The sequence below is a fragment of the Citrus clementina genome, unplaced genomic scaffold (genome assembly GCF_000493195.1).
Source record: "Citrus clementina cultivar Clemenules unplaced genomic scaffold, Citrus_clementina_v1.0 scaffold_5, whole genome shotgun sequence".
NCBI classification, from domain to species: domain Eukaryota; kingdom Viridiplantae; phylum Streptophyta; class Magnoliopsida; order Sapindales; family Rutaceae; genus Citrus; species Citrus x clementina.
Genome location: NW_006262201.1, coordinates 7,881,240 through 7,897,808, shown reverse-complemented (window position 1 = coordinate 7,897,808; position 16,569 = coordinate 7,881,240).

Sequence of the window (16,569 nt, the reverse complement as noted above, 5' to 3'; positions counted from 1 at the left end):
ATCCCTGAGGTTTATTATGTTTCTCAATGAAGGAAATAATTTAATTTTCCCGTTTAATAAAATGAGACACCGATAGAGTTTTTTTTTGGGTCATTCTAGATCAAGTAGCCAATTATATAATTTCAACAAGTTTTATTAATCTAATGAAAAAAAAAAGATGTTTTAGTAATATAGTGACAATCACTTAACATTAAAAAAAGACTAGCATGACTAATGCCAATTAAATCTTAAGCCAATATTAATAAAAAATTTCATTCTTTAATAATTTTTGTTAGGTAAAGGCGAAGGTCTTAATAATAAATGAGTAGATGTTAATATGTGGATCAGGATTCTCTCCTGATCTAATCATGTCCTGAGCAAATAACTTAATTACCGATTGGTAGTTAATAAATAAAAAAATAAAAGAAGTTGAATCTTACCCATACATTACCACTAAAAGACATATGGCAGAAGATCTTGAAAAACTCATAACAGATTAGATCAGGAGACGATATTTTTCTGTTAATTTGCTGCCTTTATTCATCTTTAGACTCTTAATACTAGATGAACGTTCAAATCCCTACCCCTGCAATACTAGATGAACTTTGAAGAAAATTAATCTGCTGTCATTATTCATCTTTGAACTCTGAATTTATACAGAGACTCTAACGGAAAACAACAAAGACAGTTAAAAGAGAGCAACAAGTGCTCACTTAGTGGACACTTCTACAAGTAAATAAAAACTAAAGATTTATTGTCACTATAACAACAACTACCCCTAACCAATAGGACTCCGCAGCAGCCACGTGAAAGTTTCAGATGTTGACATCAAATATGACTACTATAGCACAAACCGTAATTAAAGCCAATAAAGTCATTAGCTATATTAGTAATAAATATCATATTCTAGTATTTTTTGTTAAGTCATTATATATAATAAATCTAGCCTGTATTAGCCAATATTAATAAATTTTTCTCTTTAATAATTTCAATTAGGGCTTGTAATAAAACTTTAATTACGGAAGGTCAGTGTAAATTAAGCCTATGCTAGTCAATAGTATAAGTTTCATTTGTTAAAGACGATGTAACACATATAGTAATTGCCAATAAAATGAATAAACAAAGGCTTCAAATAAAGTTGTGGGTATTAGCTAGTTTTTTTTTCTAAAATCTCTTGTGTGGAAATAAAAGGTTTAAGGTGGTTGATACAAATTTTTTGAAGATAAAACACGTTTGCTATACCATCTCTAGGATGAATAGTCTGATTAATAATGCCAGTTTTTTACCTCTGTAACCGAGATTAGAAATCAACCAACTGGGTTACTTTGAAGAATGACGGGAACAATTAGATGAATCGATCAACATAAGGTTGAGATTGATATTCGAATCAAAGAAGTACTTAATAAAATTAATCCAACAGTTACCTATAAAATCAATAATTATGAGACTATTTGTACTATAAAAATATTTAGTACACTTTTTTGTTTTTTATTTATATAAGATAGCCCAAACATAATTTAGTATAAAGAACAATCCATTATGGTCAAATCAATATATAATTCCTCTATTTTCCATTTTCCCTCTCTTCACATCTATTGCCTCATTTTATAATTTACTCATCAAAACTAGTCATTTACATTCAGAATTGTCGATTAATCTGCTAAAATAAATAGAATAAGAAGAATCGAACTTGTCAAAATTGATCATTTTAGACTTTTATTTATTTATTTTTCTCCCTAAGATAGTGGGCAGGATTCAGGGGGTTTTGATTTCTTAGGATTTGAGTCGTAAGGTTAGGGTTATGATTTATGAGATTGTGATTTAATGAAGGGTTTGATTTTGTAAGTAGAGGATTTCTGAAAAATACCTTCTCTGTTTTTTAATTTTGGTTTCTATTTCTGTTATAATTTTATTATTTTATGGTGTAAATTAAATTGCAACATTGTCATTTTGCTAATATTCTATCAAAGTTACTAACGGTATTAAGTTGGAAGTAGAACAGTTTTTGAAAAATGGTGAAACTCTGGGTAGACTGTATATATTTTTGTCTAAATCAAAAAAGAAAGAAACACTTAATTAGAGGACATACGTACTATGAACCTTACCCCTGATCAAATGCAAATACAGTAGATCACAAAGAACATAGACGTCATCTTTCCCTTTACCTGAAAATAGATGAAAGCAATTCTTATTCTAATGCTGCCTGGAGTGTTAATGTCTACTACAGATTGTTTGTGTATGATAAGATTAGGAAGGATTACTTGGCAGTCCAAGATGCTAAATCTCCAGTGGGGACCTATGATCAGCAGACAAGTGAATGGGGCTTCGGCAAATTTCTTACCCTAGCAGAATTCACTACAAGAAAAATACTATATGACAACAGGCAAAGCTTGTTGTGGAAGGGGTTTCACGACGAGCACATGCATGTTGCGGTTCTTGCTGTAGCGAAAAGTAGGTAACTTTCAACTACGCGCAATTCATGTTGTTGAAAAAGATATGAATGTTGTTAAATGTCTTATGACAACTTGTAGTGATTGTGGTTAAAAAGGTCATGTGCATCCAAATTTTTTACTACAAGCTTGTGAATGTTGTCATAAACTATATAGCAACAAGCAACTAATTGTCGCCATTAATTTCAATTTTTTTTTTTACAATAAACAATATATCTTGCATGTTGCCAATAATAATAATTATTATTATTATTATAATTATTATCATTATCATTATTTTTATTATATTTATTATTGTTACTATTGTTGTTATTATTATTATAATTATTATCATTATCATTATTGTTATTATATTTATTATTGTTACTATTGTTGTTATTATTATTATTATTATTATTATTACTTACTTACTTGCTTACTACAACTACTACTACACTGCTGCCACCATTTATAAAATGTATATGAACTAATTCAAATATTCGGCTTATTGTAATAAGATTTGATAAACATAGTAATGACCACACATCCCCACTAAAAGTCACACAAATATTTTAGTATTCATACAATTAATCCATAGAAATTTCCAACATCAGCATAATTTCCATCTAGCAAAACACCCAAAAAAAAATAATTACAACACATTAGTGGCAGTTGCAATTCGATAAATATCAAATTCAAAAAATCATCTCCAACAAAAGCTTCTTCAGCTTGCAATTCCAGCAAAAACTTCTTCAAGGCATACATACCCGCCAACAAAAACATCTTCTTCAAGGCATATATACACGGTAACAAAAACATCTTCTTCAAGGCATAAACTCCTACAAAAAGGTTAACTAAATCAATTTTTATTTGCTGCATTTGAAAAATAATTATATATACATACCAAAGAGAATATTTGTATGCCTACATACCTTCTTTAAAACAATTTAATGCAACTTTTTGGCCAAGCAACAGTGCTTCCCAAAGCCTCAACTATTATATGAGCTTCATCTGTCACTTTATATAAAGTCACTTCATCCATACCATCAGATATTGATTCCACCCAAACTTTCCAACAATCTCTTCCAAGAGACATGTGGTGAACTTTTGCCTTGGGGTCTGTTGAGGCAATCGTTCCTTCAGCCACTATTTCCTCAACATCATATGTATACCAATTCAATAAATAACATCTTGCATTTTCATAGTGGCCATTTTCTTGCATTGTACCGCTTCCTTGTTGTGACTATAAGCAAGACAAATATGGATTTACAACTTATAGGAGTGAGAAATAAAAGTTGGTTTAGCCAGTACTTTTTTTTTTCTTTTCAATGAAACATTCTTAATAAGTCTAAAAAAAGATAAAAAAAAGCATTACCTGAGGAGTACAAGCTTGAGAAGTTATAATATCATCAAAACCTTTGCTTGGATTCTGTAAATGATCAGAATTCTCTTAAGTCTTAGAATGGATTTCAAATAACTAGTTACATGTATATATGCATTATCATATAGTCATTTACCTGTTGCCATTATTTTAAAAGCGCAGCTGTCAAATGCTCATAATTCTTTTCAAGGACAGACATTCTTTCAGATTGAACTTGTAGTGGTTTTGAAGTTCTTTTACTTTTCCAGTAGATCGAATATGTGCTTCTAATTGAGTGGGAGTGGCTCCGAACCCCAGTCCTCGAACTTGTCCATGCTTTTCAGGTCCAAATACTTTTACAATAGCATCATTACGTATGTTGTTAGACCTTGCATTATCTTTTGAATGATGACACTCTCCAACTTTTTCCTAGAAGAAGGCAAAATAACATTATTAAAAACATACATATGAATAGTTATAACAAGAATACTTTGTATAGATATCTCCTACCAATGCTTTAGAAGCTGCTTCATTAACAAGTTGACCATTCTTTTTAAGATGGTCTTCAATCCAAACATCAACTCTAGTGATTTCAGATGGATTTGAACTCTTTTTTTTCTACAATTAAGAAAAATATGTAATTTAAAGTAAATCAAATAAGTGTAAAAAAATAATCGAATTAAATAAATTCATACCATGGTATGCTCCTTCCTAGCATAACCTAGTCGGCCCATTGAATGAACCACTTCCTGATTATTTCTCATTTCTTTAAACTTCTTGCTTATTGCCTATCAATCAAACATTGAAATGTATAATTTTAATAGATATGAAACTTAATTTGAATACCATTATTGCAATGCAATGGACTAACTTACTTTAAATTCTGGAGACAACCTTTCCTTGACAAATTTAGCCCAATCTTCTTTGGAAGTTATATTTTTTGGCTTGATAAGAGCAAGTACACGTGCTTTATTATGCTCTTTGTTCGCTTGTTTGATCTTAGTTGTTAGCTCTGATTTGTATCGTCTCCAGCAATCACCCATCATTCTTAAAGCCAAGCGTTTACGAGACTCATCCACAACGAATTTTTCCTGTATAAATTATAAGAAAAATGCAAATAATAGCTGATATAATAAATCTCAAGATAAATGTTGTATTTGTTAATAAAGATAATTATTGCATAATATCATATACCTGCACTAATGACCAAAGATCTTCTTTTAGCTTGTGGTCAACCGAAAGCCAATTTTTCATACAAACAGGCACATGTTCTCGTGTTATAACTCCAATAAAAGATGCATATTTATCAGAATTTACACCTACTGCCTGGCCATTTTCGTTAAACTCAATGCTCAATGGTGGAGAACGATCTTGAATCATTCCAAGTTTGGTTGGACCTCTTTTCTTTTTTGTGCCTTTGTCATCAGATTGAGATATGTGCACATTTTCTCTATTGCTAGTTGCTAATGGTCCATTCTCCCCTTGAATAGTTGCATTTTCTCCAAATTTATCTTGACTTCTTTTCTCACCTTGCCTAGAAGACTTTATACATAACATAATTTATGTAGGAATAAACACAAATAAAATAAGTATATGAAGATAAAAAATTATAATTCAATGTTGAACCAAAAAAAAAATTACTTACTTCAGCATTGTCCATCTCTTTTACCCCCCCCCCCCCCCGCACAATTGTTAAATGCTGAACAAAATGTTTATATTATTATGACAAGAGATTAATGCCAATGACAAAGCTAGAGCTTTGTTTAGAAATAAACATATAAAAATAATCACGGAGAAATAAGCACATTAACATAATCGTGTAATTTAAGGAACCAATTAATAGATTCATGAAAACAAATAACTATAACAATAAACTATAATTCAAGAATACATAAATAATTAATATACTAAACTAGTCATCACACACTATATCCTCAACTCCTTCCCTTCTAAGAGGTTCGTCCTCATTATCATTTTCAGTTTCATGCCCACTTATGTCAATTGGTAGGCATATACTGTAATTACTCTCACTAGCCAATAATAAATCTTGGAACCCTCTTTGTGGTGCTTTCAATACTACATACCAATTTGATTTTTCAATATCCTCATAATAAAATACTTGTTTAGCTTGTGAAGCTAAAATGAATGGATCATTTCCAAATTGGCTTTGTCCTTCGTGAAGGTTAACTAAAGTGAATCCTTCATCGACTTTAACACCATTAACTATATTAGCCCAATCACATGAAAATGGGGACCTGAAAAGTATTGTAGTCAAGCACTAATATATCCCTCAACACTCCATAATAAGTGACTTTCCCAACAACTTGTGTAGGGTCCCTTGCACTAGCTCTACAAATTGTATTTGCTTCAAGTGAAACACCACTATCTTGTCGAGACTTTTCAGCTTCCTTTGTATGAAATCTGAGGCCGTTAATAACATATCCAGAAAATGACATTGCTTGATTCCTTGGTCCTCTTGCAAGCCATGTTAAAGTTTTTGGCAAATTGGTTTGTCTCTGCTGCATTGTTATCTATTGAAAAAAAAAAGGTTAAAAGTTAAAAAACATAAGTATTGCATATTTGTAAAAGTAAAACTAACTTACTTACAAACCTTATTATTTAACCACGAGCTAAAACTGTCCATATGCTTTTTCTGTAACATGGTTTCATTTCTCAAAAGTCGTTTATCCATACACTTCAATTCTTCCAAGTGTTCTCTAGTAAAAAAATGAACTGTAAGTTAATTTTCACACCTTTTAAACTTGAAAAACAACAATTACATATTGTCCTGAAGTCTTACTCTATATAAGGTTGGATCTCTATGCTGTTAAATAAAATATATCGATGAGCAATATGTAACATCTCATCCGAAAGGCTAATAGACTTGCCTCTAGATATTGGACGCCCTCCTAATAATAAGTCATTATCAGATTCTTCATTTCTCCCATGTTGAGTACCTATTTCGGCTGCCTGCTTTATATATTTGCTACAAAATGATGCATACTCTTCAGCAATGTACCATTCAGCTATACATCCTTCGGGTCGTGCACGATTTTCTACATATCCCTTTAAAATTTTCATAAACCTGAGACATAACACATGTAAAATAAATTAATTATTTTTTCATTACTTATTGTTTTATTTTAAAAAAGCTGGTGGTAAGTAAAAACCTCTCAATTGGGTACATCCAGCGATATTGTACTGGTCCACATGGACAAGCTTCTCTTCCTAGGTGAATAGTTAAATGGATCATGATATCAAAGAACGAAGGTGGGAAGAATCTCTCTAACATGCACAATGTCTCAGTCACTTCTTCCTCCAATTGTTGTAATCTACTTCTATCTAAGACCGTGTTACACAATTCGTTAAAAAATGTACATAATCGAAAAATTGCTTTTCATGGACCCTTCGGTAAAATTCCTCTTAAAGCTACAGGTATGAGTTGCTGCATTAGAATATGGCAATCATGGGATTTCAGTCCAACCACCTTGCATTCATCTACTGAAATACATTTTGCTATATTTGAGCCATAGCCATCAGGTAGCTTTAAACTAGCAAGCCGTTTACAAATATCAGTTTCTCTTTTTTAGAGAGCGTGTGTGATGCAGTAGGTAACTTCAGTACATTATTCTCCTTCTTAGGATGCAAATCCTTTCTAATATCCAAACGTTTTAGATCTAATCTTGAATTAAGACCATCTTTTGTTTTCCCTTTTATATTCAACAATGTACTCACTATACCATCACATATGTTCTTCTCAATATGCATCACATCCAAGTTATGGCGCACCAGCAAATTCTATAAAAATTAAAAAAAAAGTTAGCTATGATATTACATTTTAAAACCCATTATGCAAATATAGAATAATAGAAAGAAGATAAAAATAATATGATTAGTATAACATACCTTCCAATATGGCAAGTCAAAAAATATTGATTTCTGATAGCGGTCCCAGTCAAAGCATAAGTGATTGAATATATTTCTACTTAGGGTGAGAAATAAGACCACAAGATATTTGATTTTTTGGATAATAGTCAATGCCTTTATTCAAGTCTGTTGGAGCTTATTTATACTTGAAACAACTTAGCCAAACAATCTAACTATCACTCGAGATTGTAGGCAGGTCCTAAGCTAACAATTTGACTTATTCTTTTAGCTTAACAAAACAACCGAATATGAATTAAACCAAATAATAAATCTCCATTAAATCAGCAAGTGATCCCATGTTGACCGAATCAACCCACGATCCCTGTAGACTGCTCCAACGACCATTCTTCCAACGTGCTGCATGTTGCATGTAACGTATGCATGAGTCTTGAGCCATGTGACCGTTCGACTTCCAAGCATCCATGCATAATTCAAACGTACCCAGCATACTTGTTGCTAGGCTTTGGAATCCTTGACGACCTCCGCGGCATATCAATACCGCTTCTACGAAGAGGACCCTTGTCCTCAAAGGTCAGGTGAGGGAATTGCTTTGCCAGGAACTCTAAATCTTCCCATGTTGCGTCCTCATGTGGAAGGCGTTTCCAATGGACAAGACTTTGTTCCACCAACTTGCCACCTCTTTTAAGTCAACGAACATCAATAATTCTATCCGGTTCCAAAACGAGTACTCCGTCGTCATCAACAGATGGAAGATCTGCGCTGAATTGAGGCATCACACGAACGTATTTTTTGAGCAAGGACACATGGAATACCGGATGCACTTGAGATCCCGTTGGTAGCTTAAGCTCATAAGCCACTTGACCCACTCTTCGCAGAATTGGATATGGCCCAAAGTATTTGCTGGCCAACTTCTGATGAGCACGACGGAAGACAGTAGTCTGCCTATACGGTGGAAGTCTTAGGAATACCATGTCACCCTCCTTAAACTCCATGTCGCGCCTTTTTGTATCCGCAAATTGTTTCATGCGATTGGTTGCCATTTCCAAATTCTATTTTAGTTATCGCAACAACTCATCCCTAGACAACAAAGCTTGATCTACCTCGTGCACTGGAGAAGATCCCACATGATACATTGGTACTACCGGTAGATGTCGCCCATACAAAGCCAAAAAAGGAGTCATACCTGTGGACACATGGTACGTTGTGTTGTACCAGTATTCTGCCCAAGGTAGGTAAGAGTTCCATTGCTTCGGCCATTGGTGAACAAAGCTTCGCAGGTATTGTTCAAGACATCTATTAATAACTTCCGTCTGACCGTCGGTTTGCGGATGGTACGCAGAACTCATCTTGAGTTGTGTACCTGACATATGAAAAAACTCCTTCCAAAACTTGCTAATAAAAATAGGGTCTCGGTCACTGATTATTGATTTCGGCATGCCATGTAATTTTACCACTCCATCAATAAACTTCTCAGCCACCGTTTTTGCTGTGAATGGGTGAGTCAAGGCCATAAAGTGTGCACTCTTGCTGAGCCGATCCACCACCACTAGAACAGAATTTTTACCGTGTGAGTTTTGCAGCCCTTCAACGAAGTCGAGCGTGATATTATCCCACAATTAGCAAGGAATTGGCAAGGGCTGGAGGAGACCCACAGGCTTAAGAGTGGATGCTTTCGTTTTTTGACAAATCTCACATTTACCCACATAGTCATGAACCGTTTGAAACATTAAAGGCCAATAGAATTGTTGTTTCAAATGTTTTTAAGTACGTAGAACTCCTGAATGACCTCCCATCTTAGTGTCGTGGGCTTCAAAAATTAATGATTGACGGAGTCGAAGAGGAACTACAACTCGGCCCTTGAAGAAAATCAGCCCGTTACGCATGAAATAAGGACCAGTGGGTTGAGTCAGGGCTTGATGTGTAATTTGCTGCATGTAATCATCATCTTGGGCAGCCGTTTTTATTTCATTCCAAATAGATACCTGCGCCACAAATAAACTGTTAAGAGCAGAATTATGAGGTCATCGTGAAAGGGCGTCGGCGGCAACATTCTCACGGCCGGGTCTATATTGGATTTCATATTCAAACCCCATCAATTTGGCCAGCCACTGTTGCTGTTCGGGTGTCGTAATTTTCTGCTCTAAAAGGTACTTAAGGCTGCGTTGATCGGTTTGGATGATAAACTTTCATCCCAACAGATAAGGTCGCCACACACGGATAGCTTCTATAATCGCCAACATCTCTTTTGCGTATGTGGACCAAGATTTTTTTGTGACTCCCAAGGCACGACTCATAAAATTGATAGGCTGCCCTTGTTGCTGGAGTATTGCGCCGATGCCGTCACCGGATGCGTCTGTCACAATAACAAAAGTTTCATTAAAATTAGGCATGGCCAATGTATGTGTACTTGTCATTGCATTTTTTTAATTCATAAAAGCTTTGTCCGCTTCTGCATTCCATTCAAACTGCCCTTTTTTTAGAAGATTCGTGAGTGGTCGAGCTAAAACTCCATATCCTTGGACGAACTTTCTGTAGTAACCCATAAGGCCAAGGAATCCCCGTAGCTCTGAGATGTGCTTCGATTGAGGCCAGGAGACCATGGCCGCAATTTTTGTCTCATCTACTTTTACCCCGTGGCTGGTAATTATGTGGCCGAGGTACTCGAGTTCTTGTTGGCCAAAAGTGCACTTGCTTGCTTTAAGGAAAAATTGATGCTGTTTAAGAACCTCTATTGCCTGCTTAACATGAGTAAGGTGGCTACGCCAAGAGGGGCTGTATATCAATATATCGTCAAAGAAAATAAGGATAAATTTCCTAAGATAGGGACGGAAGATAGAGTTCATGATGGCCTGGAATGTCGATGGTGTGTTGCATAAGCCAAACAATATTACTAAGTATTCGTAATGTCCGTTGTGTGTGTGGAAAGCTGTTTTGTGTATGTCGGCTGGGTTTACACGTACCTGATGGTATCCGGCCCTTAGGTCCAGTTTAGTGAAGTACGCTTCTCCATGTAACTCGTCCAACATGTCATCGACTGTAGGGATTGGAAATCGGTCTTTAACAGTGGCGTTATTGAGAGACCGATAGTCGGTGCAAAATCGCCAACTTCCATCTTTTTTTTTGACAAGTAGTACTGGTGATGAAAAAGGGCTGGTACTAGGCCGAATGAGTCCCGAATTCAGCATCTCCTGGACTTGTTTTTCAATTTCGGCTTTCTGGAAATAGGCGTAGCGGTATGGCCGTACGTTGACTGGCTCAGTTCCCTCTTTCAATGTGATGTTATGGTCGATTTCTCGTCTAGGTGGCAGTTTTGTTGGCTCTTGAAATAAAGTGTTGTATTCCTTTAACAAGTCTTGCATATCTGGAGTTGTTGTGTTGAGAGAGTCTTCTACATTAACATGGAAACAAATGGCAAAACCGGACTGCCCTTGTCTCAGCTCTTTGGTAATTTCAGTCAAGGATGCCATTTGTATTGATTGAGGCCCGATGCCTTGTAACCGGTAACTTTTGTTCTCCCAAGTGAAATCCATGGTAAGTTGTTTCCAGTTGCAAACCATGGAGCCTAGCATCTCAAACCACTGGACTCCCAGCACCATATCCAGCCCTGTAATTGGAAGTGAATAAAGAGTCAAAGTGAATGGAACTTCTTGTAATAATACCTGAACCCGTTTGAATTTTCCCTTGGATGATAGCGTTTCTCCGTTTGCCACTCACACCGAAAATCCTGTTGTGGGAATGATTGGCAGCCGTAACATGTTGGCCATTCGCGAGCTAATGAAATTGTGAGTTGAACCGCTATCGATCAGAACCATAATCTCATATAGTCCTACCTTTGCCGTGACCCGCATGGTTCTTGGGGCTGCCCATCCAGTGAGGGCATAGAAAGTGATTTTTGGATCGGTTGGCTCTCTAGTGTCAGGTTCTGTGCATAAGACTTCAGGAATTCCCTCATATGTAGTTTCATCATTTGTTGTCTCACTTTCAAGGAGCAATAGCTGAGGTTGGGTGCACTTATGACCTGCTGTAAATTGATCGTTGCAATTGAAATAAAGTCCCATTGCTCGACGCCGCTGCATTTCGTCCCAAGTCAGTTGTTTGATGGGTCTCGTTGGTTGGGCACGGGTATTGTTTGTTGGTGCTGGTGGTATACGGTTGAGGTACTGTGGTCGCAGCAACTTCCTTTGTCGCGTCAATTGATCATCCTTCATACGTGCGAGGCTTATAGCTTCTTTTAAAGTTCTGGGCCGAAACATCCGAATTTCCTCTAAGATTTCCGGTTTCAATCCTCCCATAAAGGTCCCGACCAAGGCCTTTTGCGTCCAGCCTTATACCCGGTTCCCAAGCCTTTCGAATTCCCTCTGATAATCACGTAGTGACCCTGTCTACTTAACCCTGGACAACGCCTCATCATAATCTTCGCACTCAGTAGGGCCAAACCGTGCCCAAAGCTCCTCCACAAAACTTTCCCACGTTACTATCTTTTCCTCTTCTTGATAAGTTCGTCGTATCCACTGCCACCATTGGTTGGCCTCTCCTTCGAGGTGAAAAGAAGCTAAGGAGACTTTCTGTTCGTTGGTTGCTTCCTGGTACTCAAAAAATTGCATGATCCTATTATACCACTCCGTTGGGTCATCGTCGGAATATCGTGGACACTCCAGTTTGGTAAGTCTTGATGCTAGCTAATGGCGGCTCCCTTCACTATCTCCACGACTAGGCTATGAGGGTTCGACGTGATCAGAATTGTTGTGACTTGGCATCCCTTTTGAAGTTAAAAGTGAATCTACCAGTTTGCTCATTGTTTCTTCTAGGCGGTGCAATCTGTCAGTAAGCCCTAGTTCCATACGCTTCATTCCATCTTGCAAGCTTCCGATCTCAACTTCCACACGCTCTATACGTTCTTTGTTGGTTGACATAGTAACCTCGCTCTGATACCACTGATAGCGGTCCCAGTCAAAGCGTAAGTGATTGAATATATTTCTACTTAGGGTGAGAAATAAGACCACAAGATATTTGATTTTTTGGATAATAGTCAATGCCTTTATTCAAGTCTGTTGGAGCTTATTTATACTTGAAACAACTTAGCCAAACAATCTAACTATCACTCGAGATTGTAGGCAGGTCATAAGCTAACAACTTAACTTATTCTTTTAGCTTAACAAAACAACCGAATATGAATTAAACCAAATAATAAATCTCCATTAAATCAGCAAGTGATCCCATGTTGACCGAATCAACCCATGATCCCTGTAGACTGCTCCAACGACTATTCTTCCAACGTGCTGCATGTTGCATGTAACGTATGCATGAGTCTTGAGCCATGTGACCGTTCGCCTTCCAAGCATCCATGCATAATTCAAACATACCCAGCATACGTGTTGCTAGGGTTTGGAATCCTTGACGACCTCTGCGGCGTATCAATTTCTTCTTCCATAATGATAAAGAATCCCTCTTCCTCTTTTTTCTTAATTTACCCCAATCATTTGCTAAGTTTTTAACTTCAGAATAAATGTCTTCACCAATGAATATCTTAGGTCTAGTGCCTTCTTCAATGACACCATCAAACCATGCTTGTTTCCTCCTAAATGAATGGTTAGAATGAAGAAATCGCCTATAACCCATGTATGCAAACTTTTTGCTATGTGATAGCCATTTCAAACAAGTATTTTGACGACATACGGGACATGCCAATTTTCCCTTTGTAGACCAACCTGACAGATTTGCATAAGCTGGGAAATCATTAATGGTCCACATTAAAATTGTCCTTAAATTAAATGTGGATTCACTCAATGCATCATACACTTCAACTCCATTTATCCATAGCTCTTTCAAATCTTCTACAAGCGGTGCCAAATAAACATCTATGTCATTACCTGGTTGCTTTGGCCCTGGAATTAACAAACTTAACATTAAACTATCCTTGGACATGCATAACCATGGAGGCAAATTGTAGATGACTAAAATTACAGGCCAACAACTATATCTTGTGCTAAGATCTTGGAAGGGATTAAAACCATCAGTAGCAAGGCCAAATCTAATGTTTCGGGAATCAGATGCAAAAGATGGCCACTTTTTGTTTATAATATCCCATGCAAGTGAATCCACTGGATGCCTCATTTTGCCATCTTGACTTTTATGAGTTTGATGCCACCTAAGTTGTTCTGCCATATCAGTTACACTAAACATCCTTTTAAGTCTTGGTATTATTGGGAAATAACGCAAAACTTTGGCAGGAACTCCTTGTTGAATCTTTTCAGTGCGCTCATTAACTTTCCATCGGGAAGCACCACATTTAGGGCACATATGTGCATTCCCTAACTCCTTTCTAAAAAGGCAACAATCATTTATACAAGCATGTATTTTTTCATACCCAAGGTCAAAGGTCTTAAGTAGCTTTTTTGTTGAATACAATGACTCAGGAAGTGTGTTTTCTGATGGAAGAATATCACGAACAATTTGAAGAAGTTCATCAAAACCTTTATCAGATATACCATGGGTAACTTTATGCTTGAATAAGGAAACAGTTGTTGATATTTTTGTGTGCTTTGTACATCCAGGATACAATGGAGTTTCAGCATCTTTGATAAGATTTGTGAACTCTACTTTGCTACTTTCATGTGTGTGCTCTGATACATTTGGCTCCTGAAAATAAACTTGATCTCTATACATCTGATATGTTTCTGTCATTTCAATATCACCATATTGCATTGACATTCCAGAATAAGTAGAATTTTCTCCATGAAGAACCCAAGTATTATAAGTAGGATCCTTGCCTTTCATAACCAAGTGTTCATACACTAAATCAAAATGGTGGCGTTGTACATTCTTACAACGAATGCAGGGACATAATATTATATCTAGATTACCTGAATTTGCAAGAGCACTATTAACAAAGTCACGTGCTCCCTTTCTATATTCATCTGAATGTCTACAAAAAAAATAATAATGAGAGTAATAACTTATTGGTTAATCTAAAGCTATAACTGTTCCTAAAACTATTCATTATTTTATTAAATAAACATGAAACCTTGAGAAGTAGACCTATCTTTTATCCATTTTGAATTACTAATGTTGGCAAGACCTGGTTGTGCAAAGGTGATTAGTTTGGACCATATAAAGATAAATATAAAGAAATAGGATCCATTTAGAGTATCCAATAGGTTAGTAAAAGTTAACAAAATAAGACTATGAACAAACATAAAATAGACAAAATAATATGCAATAAATATTTTAAAGCAAACATCAAAATAGAGAAATTTCATTTAGAATTTTAATTATACAGCAGAAAGCAATACCTCAAGTTTTGCTTCGCAGTCAAATTGTAAAAAGTCACTGCTGATATAGGAGACTATGTTCAATGACGTTAATAGAAGTTACCTATTTCATCATGTCAACAACACCAATAATAGATTAAAATTGCGCCACTCAATTAAAAGAAATCATTATCCATCTCACTAGTAATATTTACTAATTTAAATTAAAAATAAAATATAATCTCCAAAATCAACTTTTCCGTGTAAATATTTTCAAAGAAGAAAATCATCTTTTGGTTTCAATGACCCACCACAAAAAATTAATATTAGTTTGGTTTATGTCATACCATATGAACCCCACAAACAATAAAGAATTGTCCCACTTACCAAGCAATGAATTTGCAATGGGACCATCTGGAACGATTTTGAGTGGGAACATTAGGACAAAGCCCGAAATCTCCTGAAAAGAATTAGTGGAAAGAGCAAACTATTAATTAAATGGAATTAGGAAAGTGAAACTGAGCTTTATTAATGAAATTGAAAAGAAAAGTACCTGATAAACCCGATTCCTTGGGCACTTGTTATTACAATGACGATGAAGGGGCTTGATTTGCTTGAGTGGCAGAGAAAGAGTAAAGTGGCATTGTAAAGTGAACCCAGGTTTCATTAAGTCAATTACTTTTCTTTTCTTTTTTTTGGTTTAGTCAATTTGTCTTTTTTTTATCTTCCTTTTGCCGTGCTTTGACCCGCATTGTATAACTTATGCGTGCGCAATGAAATTTTTTATTTATTGCACATTATTTTCTACTATTTTAGTTCTAAGAAATATAGTTAATTATATACTCAAAAACAAATTTGTTATAATATTTTTATGAACAAATTTCATAAGCATCTATTTATGTCTAATTTATACCAACTTCATATTAAATTGAGTTAAAAAAAATTAACACACAACTAAATGTTGTTATTTAAATAATAATTTATGCAGCAGACAATTCAATGTTGTCTTAAATAACTAATTACAACATGCAAAGTTTGAATGTTGTCATTGCATATTCCTATATCGCAACAAATGATTGCTTGTTGTGATAAAGTTTAACTCAATGGTCACTCATTGTGTGTTGCTAAAACTTTATATTTGCCAACATGCAATTTGCGATTGTTGTTAAATTATAAATTTGACAACATTTCATACGTGCACATTGTTAAAATGATGTTGCCTTATCCCTATTTTCTTATAGTGATTTAATTAACATTTAAAAGGCTACCTTCTTAATAATACGTGTACATTGGTGCTGAGGTTCATGTCATTAAACCTACTGACACTGAGGGAACTCTTTCTAAGGAGGACTCGCTTGCTGTTATTAGAGAAAGAGGAATTGATCGTGGTTACAACCAATTCGTTAATTGCTTAATCACTGCTTTCATCAAATCAATTAAAACTCTTATTATCGATCGTGTACCCTTTTTAGGTCTCCTACTGGATTTGGAATAAAGTCTTAAGTCCTTGTTTCATCGCTAGTTCCTCTTCGTATCTGCATTTTCATTGTTATTTTGGAATGAAGGTTTAGCTTCAGAATTCAAGATGTTGTCGCTCTTTTTGTTTTTGGCTTATTGCATTTTGTTATTACGAGGGGTAAGGCTGGTAAAAAGTTTAAGATTG